Source organism: Gracilinanus agilis, chromosome 2, assembly GCF_016433145.1.
Source record: "Gracilinanus agilis isolate LMUSP501 chromosome 2, AgileGrace, whole genome shotgun sequence".
Classification (NCBI taxonomy): Eukaryota; Metazoa; Chordata; class Mammalia; order Didelphimorphia; family Didelphidae; genus Gracilinanus; species Gracilinanus agilis.
In genome coordinates, this window is record NC_058131.1 from 598,111,549 (window position 1) to 598,129,428 (window position 17,880).

Consider the following 17,880-nt stretch of genomic DNA (forward strand, 5'->3'; position numbering starts at 1 on the left):
TGGAAAAGGAGGGTATGTCCTTCAATTGGGGAATGGCTGAACAAACTGTGGTATATGCGGGTGATGGAATACTATTGTGCTCAAAGGAATAATAAACTGGAGGAGTTCCAGGCGAACTGGAGAGACCTCTGGGAACTGATGCAGAGCGAAAGGAGCAGAGCTAAAAGAACATTGTACACAGAGACTGACATACTGTGGTAAAATTGAATGTAATGGGCTTCTGTACCAGCAGCAATGCAATGACCCAGGACAATTCTGAGGGATTTATGGTAAAGATGCTACCCACATTCAGAGGAAGGACTGCAGGAGAGGAAACATATAGAAAAGCAACTGCTTGAACGCATGGGTCGGGGTGGACATGATTGAGGGTGTGGACTCAAAACTACCACACCAATGCAACCACCAACAATTGGGAAATTGGTCTTGATCAAGGACACATGACAAAACCAGTGGAAAAGTGAGTCGGCCATGGGTGGGGGGAGTGCGGGGGGTGAAGGGGAAAATAGGAGCATGAAACATGTAACCATGTTAAAAATGATTATTAATAAATGTTAAAAAAAAAAAGAAAAGAAAATCTAGGGGCCAAATTAGTGAGAGGTGTGTGGTTTTCTAGTGAGGACAAACCCATTCTTCCAAGATCTTTATATAATGCCCTATGTAATACATTGCATGTCAAAGGCCATGATGGGACCCAATCTCTAGTGGATGGCATTCAAAGGCACTGGACGGCTCCTGGTATATCCACATGTGCAATTAGAACATGCCAGAAATGCAAGGTTTGCTTGCAATACAATCAGGGCGTGACCAGAATTAAGGGACTAGGTGGCAGACAATTGGCATATACCCTGTTTGAGTGCTTGCAAATTGATTATATATCAATGCCCAATTGTCAAGGATACAAATATGCCCTAGTCATCATTGACAGGTTGACTCGATGGTCAGAAGTGTTCCCTGCAAAGAAAAACAATGCAGCCTTTGTGGTGAAGACACTTCTGAGAGAGATAGTTCCGAGATTCTCTGTACCAGCTAGAATAGATTCGGACCATGGATCACACTTTTCCCAGAACATCTTGCATGAGATTTATAAGACTTGGAGATAAAGAGAAGTTTACATTCAGTCTATCACCCCTCATCCTCAGGGCAAATTGAAATCTGCAATAAATGAGTTAAAACTCTCATTGGGAAAGTGTGTTCTGAAAGCCATCTGAAATGGGTACAAACACTCCCCATTGTTCTTTTTTATTTAAGAATTCAACCCTTTAGTGACACACAATTGTCACCATATGAACTCCTGTATGGGCACGCTCCATGGCATAGTTCATCCCAGAAATCAGCTCTCTTGTCACACATTGGAGCTGAGTGTCAGCTATATAGATTTATAAAAAGCTTTGAAAAAGAGACTGGATGAATTGCACAAACTTGGTTTGTTAACCCAGAGAGTTCCTTTAGACTTTAGCTTACGTCAGCTTAAACCGGGAGACATGGTCTACATAAAGAACTTTACAAGAAAATCTGTTCTAGACCCTAAATGGGTTGGGCCTTTCCAGGTGCTATTAACTAGCCCAACTTGTGTGAAAGTTGAAAATAGGGACCCTTGGTTCCACATCATGCATGTGAAGCCTGTTAAAAGACAAGCTGTACATGAAGAACATCATGAAGAACCTCCTGACTTAGAGCAAAATGAAATGAATGCACTGCCAAATCCACAGCAGACAGATGGTTATGATGAAAATGAATGAACTGCTTGAAATTCTAAAAAGGAAAAAAACAAGAAAAAAAACAAAAAATTTTTGCAACACAAAACAATACTTCACAACAACTAATGTTCCTGATTAAGAAGGTGACAAGTCAACCATCAGACAAGACGATAGATGGCAGACAAGTATGCTTGCAATACAGAGGAAGAAACGAAGAACACAGAAGCTAGAAGCTGTAGAACTTCACAGCAGAGGTGTTACCAAGGAATGTACAATCACAAGAGTGTTGTAATCTTCATTAAGTACTGTGCAGGAAGAGGACTGGAAGGAAGAAATACACGGAGCAGCAATATCATGTTATTCACATTGCACATATGAAACATCACATAGTAGTTGCATGACACACCACATATGGCTACACAAGGAGAATTGTGTTTCTCCAGTGGGCCAGAAGATCCTTGCAGTAAGGGTAAGTATGTGCATACATCAGCACTCATTAGTTCATTGGACACAACACAAACTGATTGTCTACCCTTTTGATATAGACCTCAGGTAGATAAATGAGAGTCTCTTCTGTATATATGTATTATATGTACATGTGAATAGCTATATAAGGGAAGGGTATCCTAAGATCTCTAACATATCAAAAGATCCATTGTTTGTTTTTTGATTTGGTAGACATCAAGGTAACTTCCATCTATAAATAGGCATTGTGGATAGCCTGAATTATATTTACTAATCCATAGAATAGAGTTACTGACATCTTAGGGAAAGATAGCTTTAGGAATCTTTGAAATACAGAGTTAGTCAGGGAGAGTCACTATAGTCTATAAGAATAAGTAATGTATATAATGTACATATACTTATAACTAACAAAATAAAATTAATATACTAGTGATTTAGAACTTAGGATTATTAACACCACTAACTTAGCTTAAGTAAGGTACTAACATGGAAACTTAGTTTTCTGACATTTTGCATATAGAGTTTTACCATCTTTCTTTTGTTATGAGTTAGGAGCAAGTTTTAGAAGATCTGTAGGTTGTTACATTTTTGCTTTGAATTTGTTTCAAAGATGTTTGCATTGCATGATTTAGGGATAGTGCTTGCAACTTATAATTGTTGCAGTTTTGGATTTTCTGTTTGTGATAATCTGTTACATTTGTTATGATGTATGTATTTTATACCAAAATCTGTTTTTCCTTTGTTTATACTTTCCTTTTTCCCTCTTTAGATAGGGGTAGATAGTATAGTAAGCCATAGCATAGCAAGACTGTTAAGGGGTTAGGAATAAGACATTTAGGAAGTAATGTATGTTTAGTGCAGACAGGGCAATCTATGCTACAATATCTTAAGCCTGCAGAATTTCCAGTGGAAATTCTTACTAGAAAAGGGGGAAATTACTGTTATGTAGAAATGGATCCTTGGAATCCCTGCAAAGATACAGGGACAGCCTCACCCAGAATTCCAGGGGACCCCCCTGGAGAACTTTGGGTGAGGGGGCAGTTGAGAGGAGTTGGCAGTTGCTTTGTGGGGGTTGAAGTGAGCAGACACACTGCTTACTGCTTTTGACTTGTGGTTCACCTGAGTGGCCTTTGTGGCAAAGCCTTTGTGGTTTCTACATAAGGGTTAGCTTGTTTAATAGGGTTGATCTTTATCAACTTCAATATAACAAATATTTAGTGATTAGAGAGTAAAAATATTCATTAATAGCAAGAGAGCCAGTTTTAGTTAAGTGCCTTCATCCCCCTCCTGTGGGAGGGAAGGGCAGCTTCAACCTAACAGCTCACCTTTCTTTATTCAAATACCTTCATTAACTACTCTAGTTTTCCTTTTTACTTCTTAATATAACCTTTACCTTCAATATCTGTGCCTGGAAATTATTTGGGGAATACTCACAACTCAAGTCTGGTCATCTAGTTTGAATCCTGTCAGCAGCCAGTTTTAAGAAGATCATCTCAGTCTTCAACAGTTAGATATCTAGCTTCTACCTATTCCTCTATCAGACCTGTGAGGGATATAAATTAAAGAAGAGGAACATTATTGGGGATCAGCCATAACAGAAACTTACCAGAAGAATCTTAGCCAGTCTCCATTTCCAACTGAAGCAGCAACTGTTTAGGGGTCAGGGGTTTGAGATCCAGGAGTGTCTAACCCCATCTTTTTCACTGAAGCCTGTCAATCAGTGGTTGTGACTTGAAGGTCTACTGGCCCTGAAACATTTATCTGCTTCTCCAAAATATCTGTTATTATCATTGTAACATAACATTATAAAAATGACCATCCTACCCAAACTAATTGACTTATTCAGTGCTATACCTATCAAACTACTAAGAAACATTTTTACTAAATTGGAAAAAAAACTATGGCAAAGTTCATTTGGAAAAACAAAAGATCAAGAGTATCAAGGGAAATAATGAAAAAAAAATGTGAAGGATGGTGGACTAGCAGTACCAGATCTTAAACTGTGGTCATCAAAACAATATTGTACTAGTTAAGAGACATATGGGAGGATCAGTGGAATAGACTTGCAGTAAAGGATCTCAGCATGAGAGTATATGATAAACCCAAAAAATCCCAGTTTTGTGGACAAAAATCCACTATTTGACAAAAACTTCTGGAAAAACCAGAAAACAATATGGGAGAGGTTAGGTCTAGATCACCATCTCACCCTCTACACCAGTGATTCCCAAAGTTGGTAACACCTCCTCCTGGTGGGTGCTACAGTAATCAAGGGAGTGGTGATGGCCACAGGTGCATTCATCTTTCCTATTAATTGCTATTAAAATTTAAAAAAAATATTAATTTCCAGGGGGGCTAAGTAATATTTTTTCGGGAAAGGGGGTGGAAAACTCAGATAAACTCAAAATGGGTGAATGACTTATTTATAAAGAAAAAAACCATTAGTAAAGTAGGTGAACACCAAATGTATACCTATCAGATCTATGGGAAAGGAAAGATTTCAAGATCAAGCAAGAGTTAGAAATAATTACAAAATATAAAATAAAAACTTTTGATTATATTACATTAGAAAGTTTTTGTACAAACAAATCCAAGGCAACCAAAATTAGGAGGGAAGCAACAAACTGGGAGAAAAATCCTTATAACAAAAACCTCTGACAAAGGTCTAATTACTCCAATTTATAAGGAGCTTACTCAATTGTACAAAAAATTAAGCTTTCCCCCAATTGATTGATTGGCACGGAATATGAATAGGCAATTTTCAGATAAAGAAATCAAAATTATTAATAAGCACATGAAAAAGTGTTCCAAATCTCTTATAATTAGAGAAATGCAAATCAAAACAACTCTGAGGTACCACTCCATACCTAGAAGTTAGCTAACATGACAGCAAAGGAAAGTAATGAATGTTGGAAGGGATGTGGCAAAATTAGAACATTAATGCATTGCTGGTGGAGTTGTGAACTGATCCAACCATTCTGGATGGCAATTTGCGACTATGTCCAAAAGGGCCTTAAAAGACTGCCTTGCCCTTTAATCCAGCCATAACACTGCTGAGTTTATACCCCAAAGATATAATAAGGAAAATAGATGTAGAAAAATATTCATAGCTGAATTCTTTGTAGTGGCAAAAAAATAGAAAATGAGGGGATGTCTATAGGTTGGGCAATGGATGAACCAATTTGGCTATCTGATGATGATGGAATATTAATGTGCTGAAAGGAATAATGAACTGGAGGAATTCCATGTGTACTGGAATGACCTCCAGGAACTGCTGCAGAACAAAGGAGGCAGAACCTGGATAACGTCGTACGCAAAAACTGATATACTGTGGCACAATTGAACATAATGGACTTCTCTATTAGCAGCAATGAAATAATCCCGGATAATTCTGAGGTACTTATGAGAAAGAATGCTATCCACATACAGAGAAAGTACTATGGGAGTAGACACCCAGAAGAAATACATATGATAGATATCATTGTCTGATGGGTAGACGATTGGGGATGGTGACTTTGATCACTTTGTTGTAAATATTATTAATATGGAAATAAGTTTTGAACAATTGATACATGTAAAGCCCAGTGGAATTGCTTATTAACTCTGGAAGAGGGAATTTAGAAGGAGAGGGAAAAAACATGAATCATGTAACCATGGAAAAAATTATAAATTAATCAATAAAAAAGTTTTAAAAAATTTAAAAATTAAAAAAACTAAAAAATTAAAATTAATATGACATATTAAATAAAAATTGACATTTAAAATTTTAAGAATTCGAATAAATGCACATTGGAAAGAGTTATGATATAATTATTTGTCAAGTCAATTTCTTGAAAATGTTGGCATATTATACACATGTTCATGGTCTTGTTTGCTGCTAATGAATCATTTTTTGAAAATAAAATAAATATTAATAAAATATATTCATAGTATGTTTCATGTAAATTCTATTAGCAGTACTTCTAGAAATGATGTTCTAAAAGAAAAAAAAAATGAGTCCTTATACTGGCAATTTTCACATATGATTCTTTTCAGTGATTGAACTTTGCCAGAAAACTTGAGTTCTATAATATTTAAATATCCCCCAGTGTTGATCATTGACCTTTTCTCATCTTCAAATATTTACTATAGTGTATAGTTCTTCCTAAATATGACTGAAGTTAATATTGCTTATTTATTAAACAAAATGTTTAAAATTATAATATGAAAAATAAAGGAAGAATTTTAAGAAAGACAAAGGAAATCAGTCATTGTCATGTATGTTTTAAATTATTTTCACAACACATTAGTTTATAATACTAATGAAAGTGCATTTATGTGTATTATGTAAATATGTATATATGTATATATACATATACCAAAAGTTTCAGAAAAATCGTTGTTTATCTTTATTGTCACTTAATTTAACTGAAAACATTTAAATATATGTTATGAAAAATACAGAATTTTCTCTCTATGGTGGGAATATTTGAGATTCTTGGGAATTTACGTTTCTTATTTCCAAATTCAAAAGATTAATATCTGTTATGAATGTACAATTGTTAGTTATTTGTTGAACCAAAAATGAAAGTGTATAAAAAGATTCTAATGGACAAGGTAAGTCTCTTCTTATGGTGGTGATTGGATAAATACCTCATGTAAATGTATTAGTTTGGAGAGAGGCAATCACAACCAGGCCAGTAGGTGAAGTGAATACAATATATCTTTTCTTTGCTTGAATTGATATGAATTTTTAAAAATAAGAGCTATTTTAAAGAAATGATTAAATAATATAAATAAGTTTTCGATGCTCAAAATTACACACAAAAAATGGAAATTAAAACAACCAAGGGTTTCCACCTCTCACCCAATAGACTGTCAAAGATGCCAAAAATCAAAAATGACAAATAATGAGGGATTGTAAGAAGATAGGCACACCATTGTATTATTAATGGATTTCCCTATCATTTTGGAAGTCATTTTGGATTATGCTGAAAATTGATAAACTGGACATATATTTTGACCTGGTGATATGACTACTATGATCAGAACCCAAAAGAAGTAAAAAGCAGTGATAAAAAGTTTTATCCTTAAATAAAACAAAATATATGAATTAATAAAATTCATTTACAATTGAAATTTAATTTTTAAAATTGTATTTCCTTTGCTTTACTATATTTATTTTTAAAGGATCCTTTAGTTTTAGGAGTTATGGGAATGATTGTTTATAGCAATACAAAATAAAAACAGTGAAGGAACATTAAAAATACACATGATAGAGCAGAATAAAATTTAGAAGTATTTGAAGAGGACAACCTTAGTTCTATCGTCTTAAATAAGCAAATATTTTAAAAGTTAGTTTAAACAATAGAAATAGAAGAATCTTGCTTGTGACTCTCTGTAACTCTCCTTTCCAAAAAGGAATTATCAGGGTAGCTGGATGGTTCAGTGGATTCAAAGTCAGGTCTAGGGATGGGAGGTCTAGGTTCAAATCTGGCCTCAGACACTTCTCAGCTGTGTGACCTTCGGCAAGTCACTCAACCCCCATTGCCTAGCCCTTACCAATCTTCTGCCTTGGAACCAATACATAGCATTAGTTCCAAGACGGAAGATAAGGGTTTTAAAATAAAAAAAATAAAATAAATATAAAAGGCCTTAGGCTTAATTAGCTATGGACTATAACAAATCCAGCATTTTTCAATACTAATTTGAGAGCCTCAAGACAAGTAAGAGTAGGGCAATAAGATTGTTCAGTGCCCTCAAAGGATTTTAATGCACAGTGGTCCTGGCTCTACACCATTGTTTTCTTTTTCTATCTATGGATATATATATATATATATATATATATATACATATACATATATATAACCTATATTTATCTGTAAAAGAATATGAAATCAAGAATCTTGTAAAGCAATGTATGGAGTTTGAATTTTAAGAGTTGAGATTAGAAATAAAAGTCTAAACATCCTACAATGTTTAGAGTTCTTTGTGAGTAAACAAATGTAAAAAAATACATAAACGTGTGCATGTATATAGATATACATACATATGTGTATATATTTCAGGTTTTTTAAATGTAAGTATCATATACACACTGAGAAATAAACATGATTTTAAAAATGTTCCAATTCAGAAAAGGGAATATTTCTCTAATCCAATTTTCATAAGTCTTGTTACCTTTATGATTTCATTTTTGTTCATCTTTCCATTTCATTTATATTGTTCTTATAGATGTTCATTAAAGTCAACTATAATTTTTTATGTTACTACTTTTATCTTTTTCAATGCAGTAAACTTTCCTTTATGAAGTTAAATAATATACCATTTGTTTTGAATATATAAATTCTCTTATCTACCTACACACATAGTAATGTTTCATTATCTTCTCTGCATTTATGTGTAATGTAGGGATTTTTTTTGCTTATCTCTATAAAGGTTGAAAAGTTTTGTTGGTCACCCTAGAAGCATCACATGCTAATTTTTTAGAATTGCCAAATACAAAGGGGGGAAAAATCTATTATTTTTATCTTGAGAAACATTAATTTTGCCCCATCCTTTTTCAAAAACTGTAAATTTTACTCTCTATTCCTTTTCTCCTCCTAATCTACTATGAAATCTAGTTTCTCATTTGTGAACTAAACTTCTATGTGTTCTTTATTCTCAATAGACTTCATTTCAAGAAAGTTTTCTGGGGGACCAAAGGCTTTACTCTCTCCTCTGTCTCATTCATTTTTTAGTATAAATGTGCTAGTCCTACTCCTACCTTCATAGTCTTTTTGTGGTCAATTATTTTATTTTAGTTTTTGAAGGGCTTGTTTCAATATCACCATCATTAAAAAAGAAGGAAGCAGTCATGGGAGCCAAAGAATTTCAAGATCTTTTCCAACTCCATTCTATATCTTTATCATTTGCTTAATAAAAAGCTTCTTCTTGGAAATACATTGAGTTTCCCTGTTAAGATGGAGGCAGAGTAAAAAGCAGCTGCTTAACCTTTCCTAATGGAAACATATAGGACTCCTCAAGGGGACATATAAACAAATCCAGATGAATGAAGGGACCCCACAACAGGGTGCAGCATTGAAGGTACATGGGATAGCGGCATTTCCATGCTATAAGGGGGTAAAATAGCTCTATTAAAACGTGAGCTGAGTGGCCCTCCATACACACACCACCTACAGGGCCAAAGCCAGCCCACAAGAGCTAGAGCAAATTTGGGGCATCCATTAAGTCCTTGACAGCTACCTGGAACCACCAGGACCTGTTCCTGAGAACAGCAAGACTTAAGACCCCAAGGTGCTAAAGAAAGTTGGACTTTGAACACAGACCCTGAGAGCAGGCATGGTCTCAGCAGCAGATGAGGATTCTGAGCACAGGTGAGGACCTTGAGTGGGGACCCAGTGCAGAGGGGTGGAAGGCTGTGGAAGCAGCACCCTGAGACTGTTAAAGGAGCTTTGGGCAGAGGAACAAGCAAGGGGACCACCAGGAGGCTTGACCCTGAGAATGACTAGACCTGAGACCTCAGGGGCCATAGACCACAGACAGACCCTGGGCATGAAGATAAAGCTGAGAGGGTGCTGGGCTAACAATGGCATCCAGAGACAAGAACCCCAGAAGAGAAAGATCAAGAAGAAATCTTTAACACTCGACAACTTTTACACAGAAAAAATCCAGACAACAGAGCAAACAGCAGAGGAGAACAAACAAGTAATCATATCCAAACTTTCCCAAAAATATGAAAATTGGTCACAAGCTATTGAAGTTTTCAAATATTTCAAAGATTATGAGAAAGATGGTAAAGAACTGGCAAGAAAATAACAGTATAAAAGGCAGAATTTCACAATTAGAAAGTGAGGCTCAGAAATCAGATGAATTGATAAGCAAATTGAAGACCAGAAATGACCAGCTGGAAGCCTTGAAGAACCAAACAGACCAGATTCAAAAGGAAAACCAAAAGGTCATAGCTGAAAACCAGTCTCTAAAGGCTAGAATTGGGCAATTAGAAAATGATGCCCCCAAATCAAAAGAATTAATAAGCAAATTGGAGACCAAAAATCAAACAGCTGGAAAACAGGATAGACTAAATCAAAAAGGAAAATCAAAAGAATATAGCAGAAAACCAGTCTCTAAAGACAGGAATTGGGCAAGTAGAAGCCAATGATCTCTCAAGACAGCAAGAACAAATAAAGCAAAATCAAAAGACTGACAAAATAGAAGGAAATATGATATATCTCACTGAGAAATTGACAGATCAAGAAAACAGGTCTAGAAGAGATAATTTGAGAATCATTGGTCTCCCTGAAAAAGCAGAAATTAATAGAAATTTGGACTCTGTACTAAAGGGAATTATTCAGCAAAATTGCAAGAGGGCAATATAGACATTGAAAGGATCCATAGATCACCCTCTACACACAAAGAAGGCATGAGAAAGGGATGGAATGAATACTATTATAAGAAGGAGAGGAAGAGAACATTAAGAGGTAATATTTAAACTTTACTCTCAGTGGAATTAACCCTGAGAGGGAAGAGTAGCTATATCCATTGAGATATAGAACTCTATCTAACCCTACTGAGAAAGTCAGAAGGCATAAACCAAGGTGAGCAGAGGCGTGGGGATGTAAAAAAAGGGAGGGGAGGAGAAGGGAGAGGGAATTCATTAGGCCTTAAAAATAAAAAGAGGGAAATAACAAGGGAGGGAGTAGAAAGAGTAGTAAATCAAGGGAGGGGACAAGGGTTACTGGTTTAAAACAAATCACTGGTTTAAAGGAAATAGCCTAAGAAGAAGGGGTAGAACTAAGAGAGGATATCAAAATGTTGGGGAATACACAACTGATAATTATAACTCTGAATGTGAATGGGATGATTAATTATACTAAATTAAAAAGGTTTTGTACAAACAAAAACAATGCAACCAAAATCAGAAGGGAAACAACAAATTAGGAAAAAATCTTTATAACAAAATACTCTGACAGGGATCTAATTACTTAAATATGCAAGGAGTTAAATCAATTGTATAAAAAATCAAGCCATTCCCTAATTGATAAATGGGCAAAGGACATAAATAGGCAATTTTCAGATAAAGAAATCAAAACTCTCAATAAGCACATGAGAAAGTGCTCTACAGCTCTAATAATTATAGAAATGTAAATCAAAACAACACTGAGGTATCACCTCACACCTAGCAGATTGACTAAAATGATTGTAGGGGAGAGTAATGAATGTTGGATGGGATGTGGCCAAATTGGGACATTGATGCATTGCTAGTGGAGTTGTGAACTGATCCAACCATTCTGGATGGCAAACTACACTCAAAGAAATATAAAAGATTGCCTGCCCTTTGATCCAGCCATACCATTGTTGGGTCTGTACCCCAAAGAGATCATAGATAAACAGACTTGTTTGAAAATATTTATAACTGAGATTTTTGTGGTGGCAAAAAACTTGAAAACAAGGGTATGCCCTTCCATTGGGGAATGGCTGAACAAACTATGGTATAAGCTGGTGATGGAATACTATTAAGCTGAAAGGAATAATAAACTGGAGAAATTCCATGTGAACTGGAAAGACCTCCAGGAATTGATGTAGAGTGAAAGGAGCTGAGCCAAAAGAACATTGTTCACAGAGACCAATACGCTGTGGTAAAATAGAATGTAATGAACTTCTATACTAGCAGCAATGCAATGATCCATAATAATTCTGAGGGATTTATGGAAAAGAATGCTACCCACATTCAGAAATAGAACTGCAGGAGTAGAAACACAGAAGAAAAGCAACTGCTTGAACACATGGGTTGAGGCGGACATGACAGGGGATGTAGACCTGAAGCTACCACACCTATGCAACTATCAACAATTTGGAAATAAGTCTTGATCGATGACACATGTTAAAACTACGGGGGGGGGGAGTCAGGGGAGGGAAGGGGAAAGTAAGAACATGAATCATGTAACCATGATAACTTTTCTAAAAAATAAAAATTATTAAATTTCTTTAAAAAAAAGCTTCTTATCTCTCCTGAATGTTGTCTCCTGTGGATGTTATCAGGAGCTCTAGCCTTCACTCCTATATTCCTAGAGAGCAAAAATAATTCTCATAAAAGAAGAAATCTTGTGGAATTCCTTCTCAAACAAAACCTCTTGTCTCTATCACTGTAAATGCTATGTCATATGATTATTGCAATATTACCCAAAGTATGATGAGACCTTTCTCCTTTTTTGCACTACAAATTATTCCCTTACATGGTTTCTCCCCTTTCCCTCTTACCATGCATTTTTAAAAAACAAAGCTTATTCAACTCTTCCCAAAAACTGGGTTTCAGAGAAATCAAGTCTCCAGACTTCTTTTTCTTTCCTCCATTTTCCTTGCCTAACTGTTCTTCCTAACAGAGTAGATTAGGAAGGGAAAAGGAATAGAGAGGAAAAAATCTAACAAACACTATTCCCTTAATGAAATAGAATCATTATTTCCATTTGTTCTTTCTTTCATTTTGATTATATTAGCTGCATAAATAATTAGCTCCTTAGAGCCTTTTGCTTCTTGATGATCTCTATTCCCCTTAGGGTAAAAAGCTGATTTACCCCTATCATAAGAAAGTTGGTTTCACTGTTTTAGACCTTGATTATTAAATGGACTTATTTATTTTTATTCTACTTTTCCCTCTTTTATTTAGAATTACATGCTTCTAAATATTTGGGAGAACTGATTTTAATCATCTTTTTTGAGATTCCTTCTATTTTCATTAATGAATAAGATAAATTTTGCAGGATATATACAGATCACATTCTCATTTCCTGATTTGATTTGTCTTTTAGAATATTGTATGAAAATCAATTATTTATTTCCTCAGTTAAAAAATGTGTCTTTCAGTTCATACTCAAATTTATTTTCTTTAAGAGAAAAATGCCTTTCATTTAGTTGCTTACTTGATTTGCCATTTGCCAAAGGAATGATGAAATTTAAGCTCCATTTTTGGTAATTTAAGGTGTTTTTTTTTTAACTTATCTGTCTATTCCATCAATTGATAAAAGTATTTCTTTGTTATTTTCTATAGCACTCCATCATGTTCTTCTCAAAGTCTCAACCTCAGGAGACCCAAAAATTTCAATTATTTCTGCATAGCCTTCTCTCCATGCTATTTGCTGTTATTTTAGTGTATTTTGTGTATCACTTCAATATTAAAAAATATATTTATAAAATCATATGCCAGAATTTTTGAGAGCTAAATATTTCTTTTTTCCCCAAGAGCTTTCACTGTCTTTTTAATTTTATGAGATTTTCTCTTTGTGAGATTCTCTGAGAATATCAAAGAATAAAAAAGAAAAAAATTAGATTATAGTGTAAAAAATTATGGTGTAAATGAGATTTCTTCAAAGAAAACTCAAAAAAGTTAATTTAGCTTGAATGGTAAAATTTATTGTGGTTTTGTTATTGATCCCCTTTTTTCTTGGGTGACTTGAAGTCACAATTTACTTTTTTTTTTTCATTTTGGATTTTTATTCTACTTCCATTATTTCTTTATGGTTTTATAACCTTTCAGAGTCATCCTGGCCAACTACCTGCCTTCTTTGTGAATCTTCCTGTTGGTTTTCCTCTTGAAAGATGAATTTCCCCCTGATTTCTCTGTTGAAGCTTTTGCACTCTATTCCTTACCTTATCTACTTAATGATTACCTTAGAAGTTGGTACTGTCTAAAAAAATTCTTTTAGTTTTACTGAAAGAATTGTTAGGCAATAAGTTATGTAGTGAGGGAAATATATACAGTCCCCATATTCCAGCAACATTCAAAGGAATAAAAATATATCTATATATGTACATATATGTGCATACATTTTGTTTCTCTATCTAAACATATAAATATATAATTAGTTAGATTTCAATCTCCCTCATTGGAAGGAGTGTTCATAGCCATGAGAAAACATATCTAAATACCAGTCTCATTGAGAAGACTTTATAATCAGTCTTGACATAATCACCATAATGTCAGTCAACCTATATTTGTTAAATGTCCAGAGAACCCTAAGGGACATCCTTAGTAAGGGTGTATGATCTGGAAGAGGATATAGAAGAGGAGATAGAGGAGAGATTAGATAGGAAGAGAACCAAGAGAGACTGATGCCTCCAAAACTTAAGGAAGAGAAAGAATATCAGGGAGGAAAGACTAAAAAACAGCATGAAAGACTGAAGATAAAAAAGAACAAGATTTGAGAAAAATATTATTTATAAGTTTGGAAAGAACAGTTTCAGTGGAATGATGTGGTTGGAAGCCAAAATGCTAGGTGGTAAAGAGGAGAGTGAGAGGAGAGAATGTTGAGGCATCTTTTGAAGACAGCCTTTTCAAGGAATTTAACTAAAAAGGAAGAAAGAGATATAAGATTATAGTGGAGATGGAAGGATCAAGTGAGTTCCCCTCTCCCCCCCACCCAGGATAGAGCTGTAGGAAATAAAGGAAAGAATTTGTAGGAAATATGGGAAACATAAATATGGTAGAGTGTATGATAGTAGTAGAAAATGAGGTAGTAAGTGGGAGAAATTAAAAATAAGTAAAATCATGGGGATGACAGAGAAGGCAATATATTGGAAGAGATGGAATGGCATGGGATCTCTTGAATAAGTGGAAGGAATGGCCACTTCATCAGATGAGAATAGAATGGAGGAGAAGAAAATGGCAGAAAGCATCAGAGTAATATGAGATAAGGAAGATGAAAAAAGATGGAATTCATGGCAATTGGCCTCAATAATTGCTTGGAACATTCCACAATCTATTAAAAATATTCTCCTTCCTTCTAAACATTATGAAAATACCTTTCATGACTTTAGTAAATAAGTTTGTTAATTTTTATGCTTCATATTTCATTCCATATTGATTTTACTTTAAACTGGGCATCAATAAACAGAATTATCTCCATGGCTACATTTAGTAATAGATATTAGATGTGTATGATATATGCTTTTTTGAGACTTTAAGATTTCTTTTTTCTATGTAGAATAAAATGTATTTTAAATTGTCAAATAATAAACACAGTAGAATTAAATCTGCAAAACTTGCCTTTTCCTTTCTCTTATTTTCATACAGGACACCCTCACACTGGTTATAGATCATTCATGTAAAGATTTTATAAAGATATGAAAACAGCTATATTGATCAGTTGTACTTTTGGGATAATAATATTGCTAGTGTTTTCTTTTCTTTTATATTTTCCTGTTCCATCGATGTCTGGTAAAAAGTCTACACAATGCTTTCAATATTACCTCATTATTTCACACCATCTACATATTCCTTGATAAATGGAAAACTCTGTGAAGGAATAAGTACCAGCATAAAGTCATACTATACACAATAACATTTAGCCAATGTCATTTTACAATAAAGTAATTTACACATCATGTCTAACCCTCATCTAAAATTCAAGATGACTATTTTTGCTTATTTTAAGATGAAATGCTATGACACAGATAGTGGGCAACTCAGGTTAGCTTATCCCTCCTATCTCACAACCATCCTTCATGCCTTGTATAAGATGGTTTAACTTTAGCCCTAGGTGTATTGACCTCAAAATCAGCTATGAACCCTTTCTGTAAAAAGAGAGGATCAATCATGGGTACGGTCAATAGAGAATTGGGCCTGGAGTCAAATTTGAGTTCAAAGTTGGCCTCAATGACTACATGTGTGATATTGGTCAAGTCATTTAACATTGGTCTATAATTCAGTGGTTCCCAAAAGTTTTTGGCCTACCGCCCCCTTTCTAGAAAAAATATTACTTAGCACCCGTGGAAATTAATTTTTTTTTAAATTTTAATAGCAATTAATAGGAAAGATAAATGTACCTGAGGTCTTCACCACCCCACCCCATGCCCCCCCAGATTGCTGCAGCACCCACGAGGGGACAATAGCACCCACTTTGGGAATCACTGGTCTATATCAATTTCTTTAACTGTCAAATAAGATAATAATAGCACCTAATTCTAAAGCTTGTCATGAGTATCAAATGAGAAAATAGTTTTAAAGTGATGAGAGAAGTGCTTAGCACACACTAGGAGTTTAATAAATTATTTTTTCTTTCTTTCTTTTTACATGGTCTACTTTTATTCAGAGAACACTGAACTCAATTTTTTGTATTATGTCCCATGAGCCATGTTAACTTGAACTATAGTTGGGCATGAATGTTTTAAACAAGAGATCTAAATTTTATTTGGTTACAAACTAGGTGATGATGCCAGGAGGAAAAAGGACAACATTAAGCTCTAGAAGCAGGAATATCAGGATTTGTTCAATTCACCATGTACCAATTGCTAAGAGGGTAGAAAAAAGGTTGAGAGCAATATAACTTGGAGTGAAACTTTCAAGTGCTAATGGTTGTGGCAGGCTATTATAAGGGAAGGACACTCTTCTTGGTCTACTAATTGCAGTCAGTAACGATCTTTTTTGTATGGAATTTGCAATTTAATAACTTGAAGTGCTTCTGTTAGCAGGTGAATTTGTTAATTCTCTATTCCATATCCCCAATCTGCTAAGGGTATACACTATGTATCACTTACTCATTTTAAGTTTCTAGCTCTTTTTTTCTTTTATGAAAATTTAAAAACATTTTTCTCAATTAAATATAAAATAATTTTTTTTCAAATTTTTTCCTTCCTTTTTAGAAGGCAAGGAGTTTGATATAGATTATACAAATTTTATATGTGCAATCATACAAAATACATTTCTATAACTGTTACAACAGAAAACACAAACCAAAAAGAAAAAATAAAAAATTTAAAAACAAACAAGCAAAAAATTTTCCTTCAATATGCCTTCAGACCCCATCAATTCTTTTTTTTGGAGGTGAATATAGTTTCTTTCACCACAAGATGTTTAGAATTGTTTTGTATCATTGTAATGCTGAAATTAGCTAAGTCATTCACTTGATCATCATACAATAATGCTGTTACTCTTTACAAAGTTCCTCTCATTCTATTCACTTCAATTTGCCTCAGTTAAAATAAGCCTTATTTGGATTTTCTGAAGCAATCCTGCTCATCATTTCTTATGAGACACAATAGTACTACATTATAAAAATATACCACTATTTGTTCAGTAATGCCCCAAATTCTTTGCCACCACAAAAATGTGCTATGAATATGTTCTTTGATTTATTTGGGATATAGATGTAATAGTTGTACTGCTGGGTAAAAGAGTATTGGCATAGACCCCTTCCATTTATTTTTTTACTTTCCAGTTATAGGATATCTAGGCAGCTTTCCTTAATCATTTTACAAAATATATCTAGGCTCCTTTTATGATTATAACGTTTAGGTAGTCCAATCATTCTTAAATTTTAGCTCACCCATCCATTTTGAAGGTTAATTATTTTTTCCAATGAAATGTTTTACATTTTCTTTTATCTTTTCATTCTTTTGAATGTGTTTTACTTTTTATTCATGCTTCATGGAGTCATTAGCTTCTGCTTGGTCAATTCTAATTTTTAAGAAGTTTTGTTCTTCAATGTGATTTTTACCTCTTTCCCCATTTGGTAAATTCTGTTTTATAAATTATTATTATCTCCAGCATTTTTATGCCTCTTTTACCATGTTGTGCACTCTTCCCTCACCATAATTTTCTATCACTTTCATTTATTTTCTCATTATTTCTCTATCTCGCTTATTTAATTTTTAAAATATTTTTAGCTCTTCTTGTGATTCTTGTTGGGCTTGTGTCCAATTTATATTTACCTTTGAAGGAAGCAGCTGCTTTATTTCACTATCTTAC